This window comes from Hyposmocoma kahamanoa, unplaced genomic scaffold (genome assembly GCF_003589595.1).
Source record: "Hyposmocoma kahamanoa isolate Upper Pololo Valley unplaced genomic scaffold, ASM358959v1 173639, whole genome shotgun sequence".
In the NCBI taxonomy this organism is placed as follows: domain Eukaryota; kingdom Metazoa; phylum Arthropoda; class Insecta; order Lepidoptera; family Cosmopterigidae; genus Hyposmocoma; species Hyposmocoma kahamanoa.
Genome location: NW_020653660.1, coordinates 3,947 through 25,699, shown reverse-complemented (window position 1 = coordinate 25,699; position 21,753 = coordinate 3,947). Strand labels below are relative to the sequence as shown.

At 36.9% G+C, this 21,753-nt stretch overlaps 2 non-coding genes across 2 annotated transcripts; one reads left to right on the top strand and one right to left on the bottom strand.

The window, feature by feature from the left end:
* Positions 1–5,878: 5,878 nt before the first annotated feature.
* Trnag-ucc lies at positions 5,879–5,950 on the top strand. Its single transcript has one exon. It is a non-coding gene; the product is annotated as a tRNA-Gly (tRNA).
* Positions 5,951–21,014: 15,064 nt separating this feature from the next.
* Trnag-ucc lies at positions 21,015–21,086 on the bottom strand. The gene has a single exon. It is a non-coding gene; the product is annotated as a tRNA-Gly (tRNA).
* Between the last annotated feature and the right edge of the window lie 667 nt (positions 21,087–21,753).

Sequence of the window (21,753 nt, the reverse complement as noted above, 5' to 3'; positions counted from 1 at the left end):
CCCCAAAAACATAAAGGATAAACTAAAACAATACCTCCTTAATCAAATAGAGTCATAATCAAGTACATTTCAAATATAAGTGTAATTCGTAATTTTATTATTAAGTACCACTTTTATTATTGCATTACTATAAAGACTAAGGTTTGAGAATAACTATCCTAATCCTAACTTTTTTTACACTAGTTAACTGACTAACTTATAAACAGACTAATTTATATAACATTATCGACAGAAAGAATGGTTTCATCACACACACTTCCACAAAAAATGAATCATGCTAGCGACGAATACGACCGGTCAGTTGCGGTGCGTGGTTCGATGACAGTTGCAAACCGCTGTTCAAAAGGCTGGACATATTACCTTTGCCATTCAAGTACATTAGGGATATCTGCGTATTTGTCAACTCTCATCCTCAATATTTTAAAACACGCGGTGAAGTCATTCAAAGGCAAACTAGAGCAAAAATTATGAATCTCTTATACCAACCTCGTTGCCATATAGTAATTTATAAGAATAACTGCTTCAACATGTGTATAATTATTTACAATAAATTACCAAACGAAATTAAATTGTTACAATGACATACTTTTAAATTAAAATTGACAAAATTGGATTTTGACACATTGCGTCTATAGTAATAAAGAATACTTAGAATTTGCAAATTCATTACATATATACAAACTATAGAGACTAAACATTGAATCCCGTTAATATTTGCACATCTGCTTGCAGGTTAAATACAATGTACCTAATTTTACTTAAGACCTTTGCAGTAGTATTCTGGCAAATAAACGTATTCTATTCTATTCTATTATTCAGTCGGGTCAGTGGGAGCGAAATATCTTCTTACCTACCCCATTTTTGTGTTTATTAATGGCAACATGGTATGCAGCGGTGTAGAGAAAAATCATTAATAGGTTTATGCGACACCGTGTTATGTATTTTTAATTTATTATAAGCTATGTATGTTGTAAATAAAAAAATAAAAAACCAGAAATAGAGAGGAAATAAGGGCCATCCATCCTTGGTAACTCATTTGGCAAATGGGCCTTATATCACTTTTAAATATCAAATCTCGTTTCCACTGAAATCACAAATTAGAAAGCTGAAATAGTACAGCGCCAACAACTGACCTGTGTGTACGTCTCTGTATATTTCAAAAATATTCTGTATTTATTGTAATAAAGATAGTATTTCTAACTATGAGGAGCTGTTCCATTCGGTGGTGTGGGAAAAACAGCAAAACATCTAATTACAAAACAAACAGAATCACATTTCATCGGTAATTAAATATTAAGTATGGAATTTTTTAATTTTCGCCCATTATAGCAAAGCTCAAGTTCAACTGGTCGATTTGAAGTGAAAGAATTGACGCACCAGTCAATTGTTTCCAATTTGGGCTGACCAATCGGAGCGCAGTTGACCATAATGATTTGACAGAATAGTTTTCAAACAAATTAAATGACATTCGTCTCTATTTCTGGTTATATAGGTACTCGATGGCATTGCAGTAATTTGATAACCTTAATCTGATGCTACGGGTGCTACGACTGGGATAGTCAGCAGACCATCCAAAACCTCTACTACAAATTCTGTTGATTATACTCGTAGTATAATACATACATCAGATTTTGTGTGTATGGGCTCATTGAATTGATTTCGATGAGTTCCTGACTTACAGATGGTGACTTTATTTTCCTTTTGAGGTACGCTTTTTTGTATCAGGGGTTATCAATTTTAATTTAAATTTCATAATAAATCTCTTATTACCTTTGTTTTTTTATGAAAATTCTATAATGGCATTTGGATACTCATCTTTATGCAAAACTGTAACTGTCAATTAGCCTATGAAATTTTTTAAGAAACAAAAATATCAATTCAAACTTGATATACTTTTTGTTAAACTTACCGTTCTAAGTGGATGACCAAAAAGAGATAAGGTAACGCGACGTTTTTTACGGCGTCGAAGATAACAATATAAAATTTGCCGTAAAGTGTTTGTCCCTAGCTTCATATTGGGTTGACATTCAGAGTAAAAGGAAACGAAGGACGTTAGATAAAAAACGTTAACGACCCATTTTCCGGAGCAACAATAAACGTCAAAATGATATAAACGGTCAAACTAACCAACAACATGTAGGCGGATTGTTACCTTCTGTAGGTACCTTGTTAGAAGGTTCAGGCTATTTTAGTGCATTTGAAATAAAAATATATTGTTTAAAAAAAACCAACCAATCACATGGCTTCAAAATGACGTGATAACTTTCAAATCACAAGAATTCTATCACATTATTCAAATTCAAATAATATTTATATCATATAATTAGACTAAACTCTTCTACTCATTCCTAAGGCAGATTTCTCTGAAAATAATGAGTTAGAAACTCGAGGCGTTGCTCTTTGTAAATAAACATTTGAATACATTAATCATTTACAATATTTATTTCAAACTTCTTACCAAAGCGGATTTTTGTTATCCAAGTAGTAGGTTTAGTCATCGCAGAAGTAGAGGTGGGTGATAAATAACGTCACGATGAAAAAATCACGGTGATCCGCCGTCAAACAGTATCACCGTGACTCGTTCCGAAGAAACGACGTTCCAAAGTCATATAGGTGATCCTCCGTTCCAATAGCTATCCCCGTCACTCACATCACGACATACGTATTTGATACAATGCGCGATCTCCGTTCCGTGGTGACTGAGCGCGCCACTCGTTGTAGTTCTCTTCAAATCGGGCCATTTCGGCGATGAGAGTGAAAGAAATAGGATGACTTTCTTTGCTCGCTCAGAAGGGTCGTAGGTGCTTATTACTACTAGAAAGGGCGGATGAAAAAAATCTGCAGCAGTTATTATAAACCTATTTATGAACAAAGTAAAATATTTTTGTATATTTGTTTTATTATAGGAAGAGTTGGTATTTTATATTTATGTATAATCTACTTTGTGTATTCTACTAGAAATATAATTACATTATACTTTATTGCTATTTTTAACAATCCAAAGATTCGCATTAAATAAGAAACAAACAAAATTACATTAAATAAAAATCAACTTTTTGAATGGAATTGAAACTTATTACAAAGGGAGTAAAAACTTAAATCATTCTATAAAAAACGGCTATAAGTATTAGAAAGAAGCCGCTGGCGAAAACCGTATATCGTGATGTAAGTTATAGGCGTGACAAGGTCACGGAGGTAACAGTCGTGACAAAATCACGATGGTTTATCACTGTGATTTTTTTGGAACCGGAACGACAGTCACGGCGATAGAAATGTAACGCTATTCCCCATGTATACGCAGAAGCTGTATAATAAGTTTTAGTATAAAGTTTTTGTTTCCTTGCAGTTTTAAACCTTATGAATGGCAAATTTTGATTATCAACCGGAATCTTGTTGAAGAAGCGTATGCATTGCCCCTTCAATGAATTTGTCACTTTGTGAAGACGAGTGTCAAGAACAGCAAGTCACTGTTTTCATAAAAATATACCATTTTTCTTAACTTAAATTACATTTTCATATATCTCTAATTTATTAAGTTTATTGTTTTACTACTAGCAGACACAAAAGTATTTATATCACACTTACAATGACTTACAAAGTTAACTGCAAAGATGTGTAAATGGCTTAACAATGAAATTTATAGGCATTCCGTAATTTTTACAGAGCTCTTCAAACATGTTCACACGTTCTCTGTAAATATTTTGTAAAAGCATGTTAAGTCACTGTTTCACTGAAGGTGCGACGTAGAGCCATAAAAGGAGAATGTCTTATTCTCCCGGTGGTAGCCAACAGGAGAACAAGAACAATCAACGGTTCGGATTCCTGTGAGGGCTTGTACTTAGGACGTTAATTTCTAAGTACATTTATGAATATTTAGCAGCAATATCGCTCGCTAATTTTGAAGGAAAATATGTTAGGGGAAATCTTCATGTTCAAGAAGGTTTGGTGATATTACAAGCACATGGGGCTTATGTCTCAGGGCTTCGTGCGCAGTGGCAGTGCGCCTCAGATCTTTGCAATGTAAGGCTCTGCGTGGCATTGTAGATGTAAATGTATGTATGTAATGTAGAATAAAAAACGATGAAAATACGTGAAAAATACGGTTTTTTGGAGTAGATTTTTTTTAGTGTGAAAATATATATGTTGCATGGGCATATTATGTTTTAGATTAATTTGATACTACACTACCTCTATTATTAATATTAGGGGTTAAAGTATGAAATTGCCGTTTTATTGCAATAGGTTCTTTGAATTTTCATAGAATCTTCATGGTTTGAGGTTTTCGAATGAAACTTTTTTCAAATGGTTTCTGTGATTTTTTTTTTTTAAATTTGAAACATTTGAATATCGACTTTCAATTGTTTTTGTTATTCAATTTAGACAAGAAAGATGGATACTGCGAAAATTCGAGTGATTTTTGAATACGAGTTCCGACGCGGAACTAACGCGGCAGAAACAGCCCGCAATATCAATGCTGCGTTTGGAGAGGGGTCTACTAATGAACGCACCGTGCGATTTTGGTTTAAACGCTTTCGTGATGGAAATTTCGACTTAAAGAACGAGCCACGAGGAAGACCGCCCACACAGGTGAATAACGATGAATTAAGAGAGATAGTGGAAGCCGATCCTAGTCAAACTACCCAGGAATTAGCGGCATGGTTTAACGTTACCTTACCCACAATATTGACTCACTTGCGTCAAATCAATAAAATAAAAAAATACGAAAAATGGGTGCCTCATGATTTGACTGATCTGCAGAAAGAAACGCGTGTTGAAACTTGTGTTGCCTTGTTGAACCGGTACAGAAATGAAGGAATATTGGATCGAATTGTAACATGTGATGAAAAGTGGATTCTTTATGATAACCGGAAAAGAAAAATGCAATGGCTGACCCCAGGTCAAATGCCACAACAGTGTCCTAAAGCAAAACTTACCAATAAAAAGGTAATGGTAACTGTTTGGTGGTCTCAGCATGGTGTTATTCACTATAGTTTTCTCCGATCTGGTCAAGCAATAACGGCAGATGTCTATTGTGCCGAACTCCGAACCATGTTGACAAAACTAGCAGTAAAACAGCCCCGACTCATGAATCGATCTTCACCATTATTGCTCCACGACAACGCGAGACCTCACACAGCACGAGAAACCATTTTGACCCTTCAGGAACTGCAGTTAGAAACCATTCGTCATCCTCCGTATTCACCAGACCTTGCTCCAACGGACTACCATTTTTTTCGTGATTTGGACAATTATCTACGTGACAAGAAGTTTTCTTCCCAGGAGGCAGTACAAAATGCTTTCACACAGTTTGTGCAGTCTAGATCGTCGGAGTTCTATCGCAAAGGCATTAATAACCTTCCCATTAGATGGCAGCAATGTATAGATAATAATGGCAACTATTTTGATTAAATATATTTGTTAAAAATGTAAAAAATAAACAATTTAGATTTTCAGTACAAATCGGCAATTTCATTCTTTAACCCCTATTATTATTCTTCATACATAAATTTCTATCTATCCATGGACGGGAAATTCACCCAAAAAAAAATCCGTAATCATTCCTTAGTACAGTAAAATAATCCCAGTTCTCATGTCATTTCAGTTATTTCATTTTATTTCTTCTGAAAATAAAAAAAGAGAAATCAAGCGCGCTGTGTTTTTATCACGTTTTTTTGTATCTAATTTGGTTTCTTTTTTCAAATCTTGGAAAACTTGTCTACGTCTGAAATAAAAAATCCGCTTGATTTGCAAGTCGCAAACCATGCCGTTTTAGACTAACAACATTTCCTACCTATGAATTAAATACATGTAACAACTGAATAAACAATATTAATGATACACATGATTGTGATGTAGAAGAAGTACACTTCTGCCACAGGCGTTGGTGGTGTAATGGTTAGCATAGTTGCCTTCCAAGCAGTTGATCCGAGTTCGATTCTCGGCCTACGCATTGTTTTATTTTCACCTACTTAATTAATTAACTATAAACGTTATATTTAAGTTCTAAATTAGTTGACTTTAGTATATTCTTTACTGCACCAAAAAGGTGAGTAAAGGTGATGTTATCTCTAGAATAGATCTCTTCCAGCAACCCAAGGCAGTAGGAATGAAGATCATGAGCTCATGAGAATGAAAAAATACCAACACATAAGTTTTTTTCTTTTTTTTTATAATATAAAGTTTGTGTGTGTGTTTATAACAGTTGCAGTGCCACTCAGAGCTTTAAATGGCAAAGATCAGAGGGGCACTGCCACTGCGCCCGTCACCCTGAAACATACGGTGACAAGTCCCAGTAATACTCACATTACTGCTTGGTGGCAGAAATAAGTAAGCAGGTCAACGATATAAGGATGGAGTGTTCCGGACTTTCTAATTGAGCGATGGAGGAACAGTGAAGGTGTAATTATTTTTTTTTAAATATCAAGCGACGGGGCGAACAAGTCGTACACCTGCTGGTAAGTGACACGCCTATGCATAACAGTTGCAGTGCCACTCAGAGCTTTAAATTGCAAAAGATCTTAGGGGCACTGCCACTGCGCCCGTCTGCCTTTTATTTCACCGGCAACCATACCTTTCCAAACCAGAACTGTTTGCAGGCAGAAATAGGTGGTAGTAGTTCCCTGGAGGAACTCTTTCACAAGGAGCTTCACTTCTTATAAGTATTATAAACACATAAAATATTTATATAATTACATATCATCACGCCCGTCCCACACCGAGATAGGCAGACACTATGGACCTTCACCTGCTACGCTCCTGACAAACCTTCGCCTCCTCCACTCTCATCAATCTCTTCATACATGCCCGACCCGACCTTTTTTAGAGACATCCCCATTGAGATGTTAGCCGAGGTCTACTTCTCCACACAGCTCCATCCACGTTCGCTAAATAAATTTGTGCCGTCAATCTACGAACATTCATTCTTTTTAGGTGACCACCCAATCCAAGTGACCTCCTCTCTATCCAGGCCCTGTACTCTCGTCCACCGTTCGAAACAATTATGTACTGTCAATGAAGTAGTACTCGATCAAATTAGAATGTGCATGATGCGAATGAAGGTTCATACTTGACGTTGTTTATTAATTTACAAGTGGCTAAGTTTTGCTTAATTGACAATAATTGTTTCGAACGAAGAACGAGAATAGACACAGATAGATTTTGATTCAAAACGGAATCGATCCGATAGGGTAGTCTCGAAATCAGACGGGTTTGTAAGCGAGAAGAGGAACCTGATTCCTTTCCAATTTGTTAAATCAACAATTGTTCCGATTTGAAATGTCAAAAATTTCCGATCGGCCTGTTGTGAGTCGCAATTATGTGTCGACTCGGAAAAGACGCAGTTTTCGATCGGGAGAGGCAATGAAAATCGAGCTGCTGGTCCCACTGTTCACTGTTGTACACTGTTCGGATTTCTGTCATTAAGACTAAAATATTTAATGTACAATAAATAACATAAATATACATATGTATTATTATGTCGGAGATGGAAATCGATTTTTATCACTGCAGGCTCCATTGCTGTCCGCCATATTTCTAATTACTTGAATCAATGTGCACGAGTGGCGCAGTCAATTAAGTGACTGTTGAGACCGAACTACTGACCCAAGGAAAACAGTTCATTCGCGATAATCATTCATTCTCACACTCATAAGTTCAGTCTGTACAAATACTACCATAATCCAGCAGATGGCGTTGGACATTCGATAGATATTTCTAAAAATTCCCGCCGTTTCTCGCTAGATGACGTGCGCAGTATTAAAGTAATAAATATTTCTCAGTGTCACATATAAATTATACATCACACACATAATAAGATTATTACAAAAACAGTTCAGCAAGAAATTGCGCTATCAACCGCATTTGTCTGAAATTCAGTTTATTTTTACAAAATCTTACTTTTGTAAGAGTGAAGCAGTAAGTGAAGCTTTCTTGGCATCCACTCAAATTAGATTAGGAATTAGTCGGCCGTCGCCCAACCGATATGAATGAAATTTGAAACTAGCATAAAAAATATTATCCTGCAGACTTTAACAATGCCTAAATTTTGAATTTCGACCTGTAACTTAAGATAATTGATTTCAAAGTTTTCATATTAAGTCTACAGGGAAAAATATTCAATTATATATTTTTTTATCATTTCAATTTGAAAAAAGAAAAATATACTTCCGTGGATGTGCTCATGAAGTCCATCAGTCATACCGCGCGTTCCCTTACTATGGATATCGACACGCCTGTCCATAGTAATTACAGTGTCATTGCGCCCGTCACCCTGAGACGTAAGTTGACAAGTTCCATATGCCTGTAACTTCACCTACACTCACCTTACTGCTTAAGAAGTTAAAGAACTCTACTGCTACTAATCAGTTTGTAGCGGCATCCCAGTAGAAGAAGGGTTGCTTGCTGCAGTGTGTAATGATAATGATAGGAAGGATTCTATAAAAAGATTCAGTAAACCAAACACGGTTTGTCAGGATTGTCTATCCACCTCAACGGGAATCCAAAGGCGTTTTAATGAATTCCAGCAACGGAGTAAGCGACACGCCTACCCATAACAGTTGCATTACCAATCAGAGCTTTAAAGAGCTGAGGAGCACTAATTTCGCCAGCACTAATGCTCACAATATTGCTTGACAGCAGAAATAAATAAGGTGGCAGTAGTTCCCTGGACGAACTCTTTCACAAGGACCTCTACGGCTACTACAGTGCGATATTCTATTCGGGCATACTGATGCATACTGATGACGGGCTTTTAGACATCTTTTAATTTACGCACAGCCCAGGAATGGAATTCCTTGTCTGCGACTGTTTCCGAACACATATAACCCGAATACCTTTCAGGTGAGACTAGGTTAGACTAATAGGCGTCTTCTGGGGGTAACCTGTCACAAACTCGATTTTTTTTCCGACATAACGTTTGTTCTAATTTTCATTACACCGAAAACCGAACTATAACGAAACCGTTCTTCTTTCAGGATATGTTGGATATTTATCACAAAGACACGATTAGGTTCGGTTAGGTTAGGTTTAAAAGAAAAAACATTTTTCATTTCAGACTACTTATAGGTAACCGTTCTGGGCTAGCTCGATCCATCGTAGACCCTATCTTTCCTTCGGAGCTATATGGGAGTCAAGAGTCTGTTAACTTTAAATAACGCTAAATAAGAAATTACTAACGAGAGATTATTAGAACCCCGAAGCCGAAGGCTGAGGGCTTTAATTACTTGAGTTTTGTATTTTTTTACCGTCCGTGATACGTACAATATTTTTCATCTCATTTACGAGGAAATAAATACAATTTTTATTTCGCACCCCTCATGGAAGAATGGCATAAGTGGAACTACGTCCAAACATGTTTATTGCTCCATTAGATACATAAGAATGGTTATATTTTTGTGTATCAAACCTCCGATTACAGAGAATGTGGGTTATATTTTTTTGTATCTAATGGAGCAATAAACATGTTTGACGTAATTCCACTATACCATTATACCATTCTTCCATGAACGGTGCGATTTCTTGTAAGAATAAATATGGTTCACAACACAACGATATTGCAAATGGCAGATTATTTGTTTTTTTTTATCAACAGATCGCCAGCATCTTCCATAGATAATACAACTCGAACTAAAATGATGTAAACAGCCATGGCGGATTGTAAAAAATAATTTGCTAAAAGAATAATAACCTCAGTACAAGAGTACTAAAAAAACCGACCTCAAAAGTACGTGGAATTACGTCTATTTGCTAAGTTTTATTGAAATATCCCCTAGTTCGCCACTATACAGGACTGGACACTGGAGATAATAAAGTATATTGAGAGAAAAACGCCTTAAATGGGAGAAATAGCAAAATCAACCATTAAAGTAATTGCTCCTAAATTAAAGTTAGGCACTATTTATAAAAATGAGTCTTCATGCGTGAACAGCCACCCTTCGAGGTGGATGATTTGAAAATACCAGTACCGAGGACCACTTTGGAAGTACCCCCTTTCCAACAAAAAAAGAATCATGAAAATCGTTTCACAAATACCGGAGTTAGCGCGTAACATACATACAAAAAAAACATACAGTCGAATTGAGAACCTCCTCCTTTTTTGAAGTCGGTTAAAAATAGATAACAAATTCTTAATTATATCACTGAATTGCAATTAAATTTGTCTAGATAACATTCATCTTCAACTTAACCTAAACTCCTAAACTCCTTGCTTGCACTTGAACCTGACGCATGTAAGGAAGTATGTCGTACTACAAATTAAAAAAAACTCCTCACCGACCTTGGCTGTAATGGGAAGATAAAGGCCTAAGTGTTTTCTTTGGGAAATTATAGTCAGGTTAGCCACCATGAAAGCATACTATTTACGAGCAAGTGTGATGAAAACGACTATTGCACTTCATTCACTTATTCCGCCTAAGTTAAGTACAACCATCACTTAACATTGACAAATACATTACAAATCCGCTTGTTTTAAACAAAGAACAAAACGCCTGATAATTTTCTCCAGTAACATAATCCGGCGCGTAACGGCTTCCTAAGCCCATACAAAATGCCACACACTAAGTAAGCATTTGTCTTTTTCACTCCAATGAAAGAGTCTATATTTCGCCCCGTTTTTACGCACCGAAAACGAAACCATTGCAACCCAATTACAGACTTATGACGGAGGTAGAAGAATTAGCATCCCACAGGTGCAAGAGAGAAAAGTAAATGTTTAGCAATTACGTTTTGATTCGTGATAATGAGTCCAATAGAGCTTTAGTTGTAATGATTCTGATTGTTACACTTTTAAATAGCAGGATCAAAATGTTTGTTTGTTTTAAAATGGGCGACTTGCTTTCTGTATTTTATAAATTGATTAATAATCTTCGGCAGATGCCATAAAGTATATCTCATATTAAAGTAAAATAAAGAAGGATGGTGACATCCCGTGCATTTTGTGACCCTGTGTTTTTGACGACGTGCATTAAAGATACCTATTAATACTTGTGACCTATTATCAAAGCATCTAAAAAGCTAATTGAGTACTGCTTGTAGAAGCTAGGGTTATAAAGGTGATATAGGTAATGTTTATAACATTATCCTGTATTTCGCTTCAGATGTTTGTTCGTAGTAGTAGAAAACATGACATGAAATAACAACAACATTTTGTTCATAGAATATTGAATCCCCTGTCCTGAAAAGTTGTCAATTTGCAGATGTGGGATTCGAACGCGAGATCTCCTCATCCAGAGCCATAATGTGCAACGGTGGGCCACGAACATCATCAATTAATGAACACTTCGTATTCCTATAACAATTTATCTTATCATAACTACCATTACGTGCATTAAATACTCCGATCTTTGCAACCTAAATCTGTTCTAAAAAATATCCTTCGTCTAAAACAATCCAATCCAGATGACTAGGAAGTCCGGAACGGAAAAATGGAAAGCGCTTTGTTTTCTCCTTTCTAATCTTCTTCTCCTTCTTCAAGTGCGTCTCCATTATTGAAGGTCAGCGATCAGTTTTATATATTTTTCTTTGTCCAAAGCTAGCCTAAACAGTGTTACGAAGTCATGACATTTTCCTTCTTCGAAATTTCCGCTTACCCGCTACTGCCTATTTGTCATGTAGCAGTACGTAACCCAAATAGGCAACCTTCCGCTGTTTGACAATGCGTACCAACTCCACCTTTTTTTTACGGGCCTCGACATTAATGAAGGTCCGTCCAATTGATGCGGAGCATTCTACGATAGCGCCACATTTCGAACGTTTCTTCGTTCGTTCAAGTTTCTTCCTGAGGTCTTCTTTTATATGTTAATTATTCGCATCCGTGAAGAACCACTTACCAGATGTAGCACTGCAAGAGCCTAGTGCCGAGTTTAGACTTTAATACGCATCCTTTCTAATACATACAGCAAAGAAATAAAATACTCACCGGCAAATCTATTTCCTGAATTATGTGATGTAATTTGTAAATTATTTTTTTTTTTAGACAAACGCATTCCACAGTCCGTCGCTTCTTCGCTTATTATCAGCTGAGATTGTGGCCAAGCGTGAGTCTCATTATTTAATAATGAAAAAACTCGCATGAGTCGCGTCTAGTCTCCTTGGATGACCAGCGGACTGACTGGTCAAAAAGGCAGATTGGCTGTCTATCAGTATTGATAGAATTTCACAATTAAAACAACTTTATTTTGGAGCAGCAGTACTGACTAAACCTCTGACGAGGGATGGTGACTTCCCCTGGACGTCCTAGAATTGTACATCAGACAGACAGGCCGCACAGCATGTTTTGTTTATTATACTTAGGCTGCTGATTTTCTTTAATAAATAAATCAAATTAAATCTATCATCGACTACCCAAGTTTTATTATGCAATGTCATCAGTTTGGATCAGATAGAAGTTGTTTTATTAGAGTAGAAATAGGGAGGAAAGTCGATAAGTCTAAAAGACATAAGTTTAGTCGAGAACTTGCAACTCTACCTACACGAGACAACTACAAGTTGTATAAGTGGGCATGAAAACTACAGAAGCGTATCCATCAAATAAAACTTTTTTGGTTGGATGTCTTTTGCTGTCCTGTGCTTTTTTTCAAGACGTTGTAAAATGACGTTTGCAGAGTTGCCATTTTTTTGTAAATTTCTAAATAGTTTAACGTAAAAGATGTCCACAGTTTTTACGATATAATCCGTCTCGAAGGGCCAATGTACACCGCAGTACCAGGTGGCACCCTCAATATTGTAAGCAGACCATTAAATACCAGGGCTTATAAAAATTACTGATGTGCTATATGGGTACCTCATATTACTGTTGTGCAAACATGGTTTGCATAGCACTGATTTTCAGCCAGAACCTCCCTGACAGGAACTACGGTCTCACGGTAGTGTACCAGACCATTTCATTAAATCAATTAGCACAGATCATTAATTAAGATATCCACGATGAGCGCGAAGGGAGAAAAGAAAACAATAATAATAATAAGTTACAGAATAACATCCGATAAGGTTGTCAATTTTGACCGTGACCGTGTCAGAAACTCCCGCATCCGCGGCAGCCTTCACGTCCGTGACATTGCAGATAAACTGCAAGATAGCCGCCTACGTTCGTACGGCCACATCTCATGGAAACCGGCATGCTACGTGGGAAACAAATGACTGGCTATGCCACCTCCGCCGGGCCCCGGTAGAAGGGGCAGACCCAAGAGTGCTGGCTTGACGTCGCCAAGGGTGATATGCGTGCCAATGGTCTCACCACTAAGGAAAGCGGACCCCGGGCTCCGCAGCAACACTGCTGAGGACGCAACCGGGACAACGCTCAGATGAGAGAGAGAGAAGTGTTGTCAATTTTAAGACAGAAAAGAACATTTCCTTAGATATAAGAAGCGGGATCAAAAAAATATTTATAACGTATTATTATTGTGTTGTGTGTGTAGTTTTAAAGTAATATAGGTGCATTAACATTAGTTAATAGGGGATTGCATAACTAACAAAGTATATAGATTTTTAATTATTCGAAATAAATGAGTCGTAGTTCCGTTTCTCTTTGCGACAGGCGTCGTGGCTTATCGTCTTAGGGAGACAGACACCACACTTATTACCGCTGAACCGGCTTAAGCCGGTTAGAACGAGGTTTATTCGCGTCTGTGGTGTCAGCAGAATCGAAACGCGCAACGTCTTTTTCTATCTTATATCATGGATATATAATAATAATTTCTGACCTGCTTTAGCCTATATAAATATGGAGTAACTTACCTTCTCCTGTAAGAGACGCAGTTTCTCAATGGTTATCGAAAACGTTCCCAGTGGATATTGATAAGTAATGCCGGAATGCCCATTTCTTATAACTTGTGCCTTATATATTTTATTTTCCGCTTTTGTACAAATGGAGAGAAATGGCTGTTGTGACTTACCTAACTAATGTAACAAACGGTACTATCGATTGCCCTGAACTCCTTGAGCAAATAAAACCACGCACAAGCAAGGTTGCTACAGGATATATCACGGAGAGTGTACGATGGAATTGCATAATTTGATTCCGCCTTCCCCTTTCCATCATCGGGGGAATAGACGTGGGCTGGGATTCCACCCTTAAGTTGTGGATATTCCCAAGATTCACACGAAGCATTTCGCTTCCACATCTATATGGCGAGCGGCTAGATAGTGGAACTCCCTGCCTGCGGACGTATTCCCCGAACGCTATAACTTGGACTTTTTCAAGGCGAAAGTGAATCGACCTCATCATCACTTTCCATCAAGTGAGATGGCGGTCAAATGTGCACTTATTTTTATTAAAAAAAATGCATTTGTAAATACAGTTTCTAGAGCATTTAACTCCTTAGTAAATAAATGTATTGAGGTAGGCTTGTTCACCACCAGTATAAGTAAAGTAAAACGCTTGCTTAGTGATGTTTTTTCTTTTCAAGTGTGTGGCTGTTATAGCCATTTCACGTATCTATTTTAGTTATTTATTTTAATTTGAAGTTTAAGCAGCGGTACAGCTTGTTATGAAAGAGTTTGTCCAGAGATGTACTGCCATCTTACCTATTTCTGCCGCCAAGCAGTAATGTTAGTATTACTGCGTTCCGGTTTTGAAGGGTAAGGGTGCTGATAAAATTGCAGGCACAGAGGACTTCTCAACTTATGTCTCAGGGTGACGGGCGCAGTGGCAGTGCCCCTCAGATCTTTGCGATTTAAAGCTCTGAGTGGCACTGCAACTGTTATGGACAGACATATAGCTTACCATCAGGCGCACGATTCGTTCGTCCCGTCACTTAATATAATATAAAAAAAGAGTTATTTATATTTATTGACTGTTTTTAAGTCGTCAACTTACTTTATACCTTGTTTCAATCACTATAAATACGAGTAATTTACCTAAGGAAACTTTTAATTAGCCCTCAGCATATATGCTCTGGTTTGTCAGGCATGTATCATAGTTACATTTCTGTTCTTGTTATCTAACTGAAAGTTTTCCAAAAGGAATGAAAATTGAATTTTACTCAGGAATTCGTGTGCTGTTACTGTGTTCCTGACGGCTCAAGCTGATTCCGCTTTCATAAGTGTGGTACTCTCCGTAAAAAAGTTAAGAGCGAGAACGTTGCGCTATATTACTATATCGTAACAAAACTTGGGACTTCCTTAAAAATACAATTAAAAGTCTTATTTTATCTCTTCAGCGTAGCGTAAGCCTTTCGGGGCTCAGGTGTCGGAACGAGCAGCCGCGCCTTTGTTTAAACAACGAGGTTGAGTAAAATTCGCCTTTTACACTCTTTTGTACGTGACCACGGATACAGAGTAGATAAAATCAGAGACTGCAAAAAAAGACACTAAGAATTTAAACGTAAAACGAATCACATTTTTGAAAAAAATATGTGATATAGTTATGTCACATATTGAAGAATAATATGATAATTTTTTTTAACATCAAGTGACGGTGCGCCTGATGGTAAGCTACACGCCTGTCCATAACAGTTACAGTGTCACTCAGAGCTTTAAATTGCAAAGATTTGAGGGGCACTACCACTGCGCCCGTCACCCTGAGACATAGGTTGACAAGTCCCATGTGACTGTAATTTCTCCTTCATCCTTACCCTTTAAAACCGAAACTCAGTAATGCTGACATTACTGCTTGGTGGCAGAAATAGGTAAGGGACAGTACACCCTGAAAGAACTCTTTCACAAGGAGATCTACTGCTACTAAATATATGTATATGATGTGATTTGAAGACGTAGTGACAAAACTAGAGAGAGATGAAATGAAGCGAATAAATGAAAGTAGAATGGCGAAATGATATATAGAGCTAGCGTGGAAGGCAACATTGGTAGAAGAAAACCATGAAAGTCGTTCTTTAACCTGTCACACATCCTTCCGTACTGTGGCGTCCTAAGCCACGTGGTGTCTCTAACGTGCAACTGCGTTTCAGCCATCATTTAAATAAATAAAAAATTAAAATGTTTTAAAAAATATCAAATCATTAGGGACACCGTGTGTCACTAAAGCGCATAACGGATCTGGAGCGCGTAATGAGAATGATAGGAGGGGTTACACAAAAAGATTAAGTAAAACAAAAGAGGTTTGTCAGGATTGTGAAGAGTGGCGATCGATTTCCTCTTTATCCCAATGGGAATACAAAAGCGTTTTTATGTCACCGAGTGACGGAAGCGTAAGCTATATGCCTGCCCTTAACAGTGCCAATCAGAGCTTTGAAGACCTGAAAACCACTGTGCCCGTTACCCTGAGACACAAAGTTGACAAAACCTATCCGCCTATAGCTTCATCAGCAGGTAATCTCAATGTTAAATGTATTCAAATGTATATTTAAAAGGGCAACCCCTAGAGTTTCTCGCTCATTCTTCTCAAGGGACTCTGACTCCTTACGAATGAGCTGTAGAATTTAATTAACATGACTATTTCAAGTGTAATCTTCTTACCTATGAAATAAAGACGATTTCAATTTGACCCTTTAAAACCGGAACATAGTATAATGGCCATTTTACTGTTTGGCGGTAGAAAAAGGTAAGGAATGATTAGAAACAGGTAAACAAATTACACGTTACAACACGCCTCCTATGCTATCTGACAGTATTGAAAAAAAATGTCACAATTATCGTATATATTATTGTATCGTTTTCACTTCGATCAATCACACTTGAAGCCATTTACAACATTTTTATAACTTCAAATGGCAAGTCGTATGACTGGTAATAAGCGACACTCCTATCCAAAACTGGTGCAGTGCCACTCAAAGCTCGGAATCGTAAAGATCTGAAGGGCACTGCCACTGCGCCCACCTCCCTGAGGTAAAGAGGACAAGATCTACGTGCCTATAATTTCGAGCACCTGATCCTTCAAAACCTGAACAACACTCCCCTGAACGAACTCTTTCACAAGGAACTGTACCTACTGCTACTAATAATTTTAAAATATCCTTTTGAAGCTCTCGAATTCTGAGCGTGATGAACAAAAATCTAAAAGCCTCTCTGAATCATATATACATATAGTTTGTCATATAGTCATATAAAAAATATAGTCATGCTAATTTGACAATATTATAATAAAAGGGTGTCCCTATATAAGAAAATATGTACTTATTGATTTCCTGGCAAAGCATGATTTATTGTAGCGGCTCCCTTGGGTAACAAAGGAAATAGGACAGCACCCCACGTCATATCCAGTCTGTTATAGGATTAGAGATATATTTTTACCTGCACTAAATACGTTCGGTTCACATGGAGTGAAAACAAAAGCAGAGGGCCCAGATCACGGTTATCTTTGTTAGGTTATACAAAGATGATAATTTTATTACACATATCTAACATACCTAACTTTAGCACAGACACTAGGGAAACCCTGTATCGCGAGTACCATGGACACACATGTAGAGAGAAGTAAATGTAGGCCATACAAACATTTCTTTCGACCCGGGAATCGAACCCGGAACCTCTGCGTGGTAGTCCAGCATGGTAACTGTTCGGCCACGGAGACAATATAACAGTGACTCTTGGGAACTAATCATATCGGTAACCACATAAGAAATCGATTCAAAATTCTAAAATTTGTGATTGTTAAGATTATATTTCGGTTCATTGCTTTTCAGTTCTAGATAGTACAATTAACATTTATTGAAACATTACACAGTTAAATATAAGTAATTATTATTTGAAAAGTTCACAAGGAGAATCTGTGTTATATAGCAAAACTCAGAAGTAAAACGAGCCAAATTCATCAGTTGGGCTAGTGTCACTATTATACATAATTAATTCGTTTTCAATTATAGCGTAAATATTTACATCTTTATCAAAAATCTCCCTTTATTAATTATATCGTTATTCGATTGCGGCTGGATCGAAATCAGTGTTGCAAGCATTGACTTACAATTATATGGACGTCGAGTCCGCGCTAAAAAGTGTCCGAACTTATAGGGCGTTAAAATCGTATACAGAGCGTCATTCACGCTTTAGTCTTCGTTTGTTCGACTGACAGCGAAGCAAGCAAAATTAGACAGTACTTCGATGACATTACAATTTAAATTCAACGTTTAAGCTTTTTCATATTCCTTTACATGTCACTACGTTTAAATAGGTTGACTTGGGACATTTTTTTTCGTGGTTTTTGTATTAGACCCGTCGTCCGTTTATTTGTAAGTCAATGGTTGCAAGGCTCAGTTTCATGTAAGTGTCATTTCATTACATGAGATGAAAAAGAAATCAGGACAGCAGAAGTGGGTCAAATTTAATTAAAAGTTTTTTTCATACATAATGAATAACAGTTTATTAAGTTTGATCAACTTCCACTGTCCCGATTCGTTTCATCCAATACAATCAAATAATTTTATAAGAAACTGAGTCTATGATTTTATGAATTTAATTAAATCACATCTGCTACCATCACTGAGACACAAGTTGTCAAGTCCCATATGCCTGTAATTTACCAGCCCCTGCTGGGCGGCAGAAATAGGTAAGGTGGCAGTACTTCCCTGGACGATCTCGATCGATTCTTTTGTTATCTACCTACCTCTCGGAGACACTGTGTATAAATTGCCATAACAGCAAGTGTGTCTCAAAAATGCTAGAAAACTATATTATTAATACCGTCTGTCATTTTGCTTCAGTCTGTCTGTCAGCTGACCAAATACCTTAGAGGATAACTGTACACTACATATCGACGTTAAAAAAAGGTCACAATAATGAGGTCAATGGAGTTCGCCATTATGCAGCAAGCTGAATCTCTATTGTCTACCTTAATGTTTAACTGATAATGCTTCGCTGTGTCACGCATCCATATCTACACTTTTCATTATATTATGTAAAATGTTCTTCCTCTGTAAGCACGGCCTCCTATTCAAACTTATTTTCGTGACGTCGTGATAAATGATTAAGATTACAATTGGTAAAAATAACAGGCCGAGATCACGACAATTTTTATATACATAGTAATAAGTAATTATCTGAATCTAAATCGTCTGTGAAGCATTCACGAAATTACGCCATATCTGCTTGCCCAAAATACCACAGTGTCTCGAGACAAAATTCTTACGTTTTCCAATGGTTGTTATCCTTCTTTGACATGCAGAATTTATCTTGATGTTCTTCTTCATAGTTAGCCAAAGATATTGTTATTAAGTATTGACAAATTTACGTCAACAATACCGTCGCGTAAACAAGTCTGCAGTCTGCGAGCATGTCATGGATAAACCTGCACATTGAATGAAGTTTGACAAAGCCCAGGTCCTTGCAAAAGAAGTCCGTTATCTACCCAGGATGCTGCGAGAGGCCATTGAAATTAAAAAACATCCTAATTTCAACAAGGAAGATGGTTTCTCCGTAACACCAGTTTTGGATCCAGTATTTCCTCTGATGAAAAATCCCAAACAGACAATAAGACTGCAGTACTAATTAATACGTTTTAATTTATTATAATTCCTATTATTAATTAACAATAAATTCAACTTAATAAAAATTCATTCAATAAAATAATTTGTGAAACGTAATGTAGCGTAAATTGGAATGTTTTCTTTGTAAAATTACAAATAAGGTATTTAATTAATAACTTTTGTAACTATAGTGAAAAAATAAAGTGGTTTTGATTAATATTACACATAACTGGTTGAAAACTGTACCACCTCAGTCAACCGTGACCATGAGATGGCCGGTTTGTTTAAAAAAACAAACATACGAGATTTAAGTCCGGAAAATGGTTTCATTTCCTATGTGTAACAATAGCGAAACCTAAGAACTCGATAAATTTACATCAATTAGAAATTAAAGTACATGCCAATAGAGGTATTTCAACGGTCATACTCTCAATTGAGAAGCTATTCTCCCACTACCTTCGCTTAACATCTATCCATCTACATATCTGTCCTCGGATATTATTCTGCCAAAGCTTACGTTTCGATATTGGAGCGTAAATCAGGACAATATTATCTCATGCGAATGTTTCTTTCTCCCAACGTCTTTTGTTTGTTTAGAGGATTTGTCTGTGAATATTACATTGCTGAATATAGTGGCAAGCTATTTGGTACAAGGAGCATGACGTAGTTGGTAGAACTGCTTAGGATTTACAGTGAAGAAATCCTGACAAGCCTCTATTATTTCACTTACATTCATCATAAAGTTCATGTAAGTTGTTTTATTCTTCGCCCTACGCACTACATTCTTTTTATAAACAAACCTGCAAAATGTGGAATGGGAGACCATTCCACATTTTGCAGGTTCGAGGTTAGGGACAAACATAATGCCCGCATGGTCTTACTGTTGTAAGACTAACCTAACCAGCAGTCAATAATGTCGGGATAGGGTCTACTTCTTTGACGGAAGCACTCCCAATTATCTAACATATGGGGTATATGATACGTCAGTCTATTTACTAACATAACATCTGTCTGGCCATATCTGTCAAAGAACCAATGACAGATGGCGGAAACGAATTCTTGAGTGGAGACCACGGGTCGGTAAACGTCTGATCAGATGGAGTGACGATCTGTGAAAGGCTGGCAGCAGATGGATGCGACAAGCTGAGGACCAGGCGAAATGGCGCACACTGGGAGAGGCTTATATCCAGTAGTGGCCTGCGATAGACCGATGATGGTAATCATGAGTAACATACACTAAAATAATAACAATGACAATGATTCGTCGAAACGAATATTCAGCAATCTAAACTATAATGGCAAACAAACATTAGAATAAAACTGACAAAACAACCTTTTGCTGAAAGGATGTATATGACGTGTAATAAAATTATTCCAACAATAGCTTTTCGGACAAACGATTTTACTTCAGAGTATAATAACAAAAAAGTTTAAATAAATAAGTAAATAAATATTTCTATGTTACATTTTGATTCCAAAACAATCATCGTACTTACGAAAAACGTCAAATCGTGTTCGGAATGTTGAGATTTGGAAGAAAGTACTTCGTGTTTGTTATAGGTTACAATTTTATTACTAATACTATGGGCGTGCAAACATCACCAATAATATTAAATGAAATTGTTAAATTTCAGTCAATATAAACGGTTTTATCAAAAACAATGCGTTGGCCGAGAATCGAACTCGGATCAACTGCTTGGAAGGCAACTATGCTAACCATTACACCACCAACGCATTTGGAAGCCTTCTCCAATGTAACCTAATGGTTTTTCCTTTTCTTTCCTTTATTTACTCTGACCATCTGCGTAAATAAAGGAATTTAACCACAAAAATTGTCGTTTAATGAACTCCATTGTTGTCAACTCTCACCATATTAAGGGAACTTCAAGATTAATTTATTCGAAGTATATGTGGATATATAATTCTTGATTAAAAAGATAGCAACCATGCCCGACATGGAAACGCCTTTTATATGTGCAAATTCCTAATTAAAAGCAAACATGGCACGAGACTGTGCTGCTCCGAATTTCACTGTAGTTTCACAATATTCAATACCCATTTTCAAAACCATTCGCCAACGCAGCTCGTTCGCTTAAATCGATTGCAAAATACAAAACGTTTAGCGTCGCACCATCGCGCGAACTAACGGAATAATCTTTAATTGGATCAATCAAACGCCGTTTCGAATTTTCTGTTGCCCATTTCGATAATCGGATCATGTTTTAACCGGATAAAACTGGATTAAACTGAAATGCATTCGTTTTACCTCTTCATTTCCGAGTAAAATTTAAACTCCCGCTTAACTTAATAATAGCTTTAGAGCAGAAACTCACGTGTAACATCCCACTACTCGCCACAGATCTGCTTAAAGTGGTGTTCTCGTCATCTCTATATACAGTTT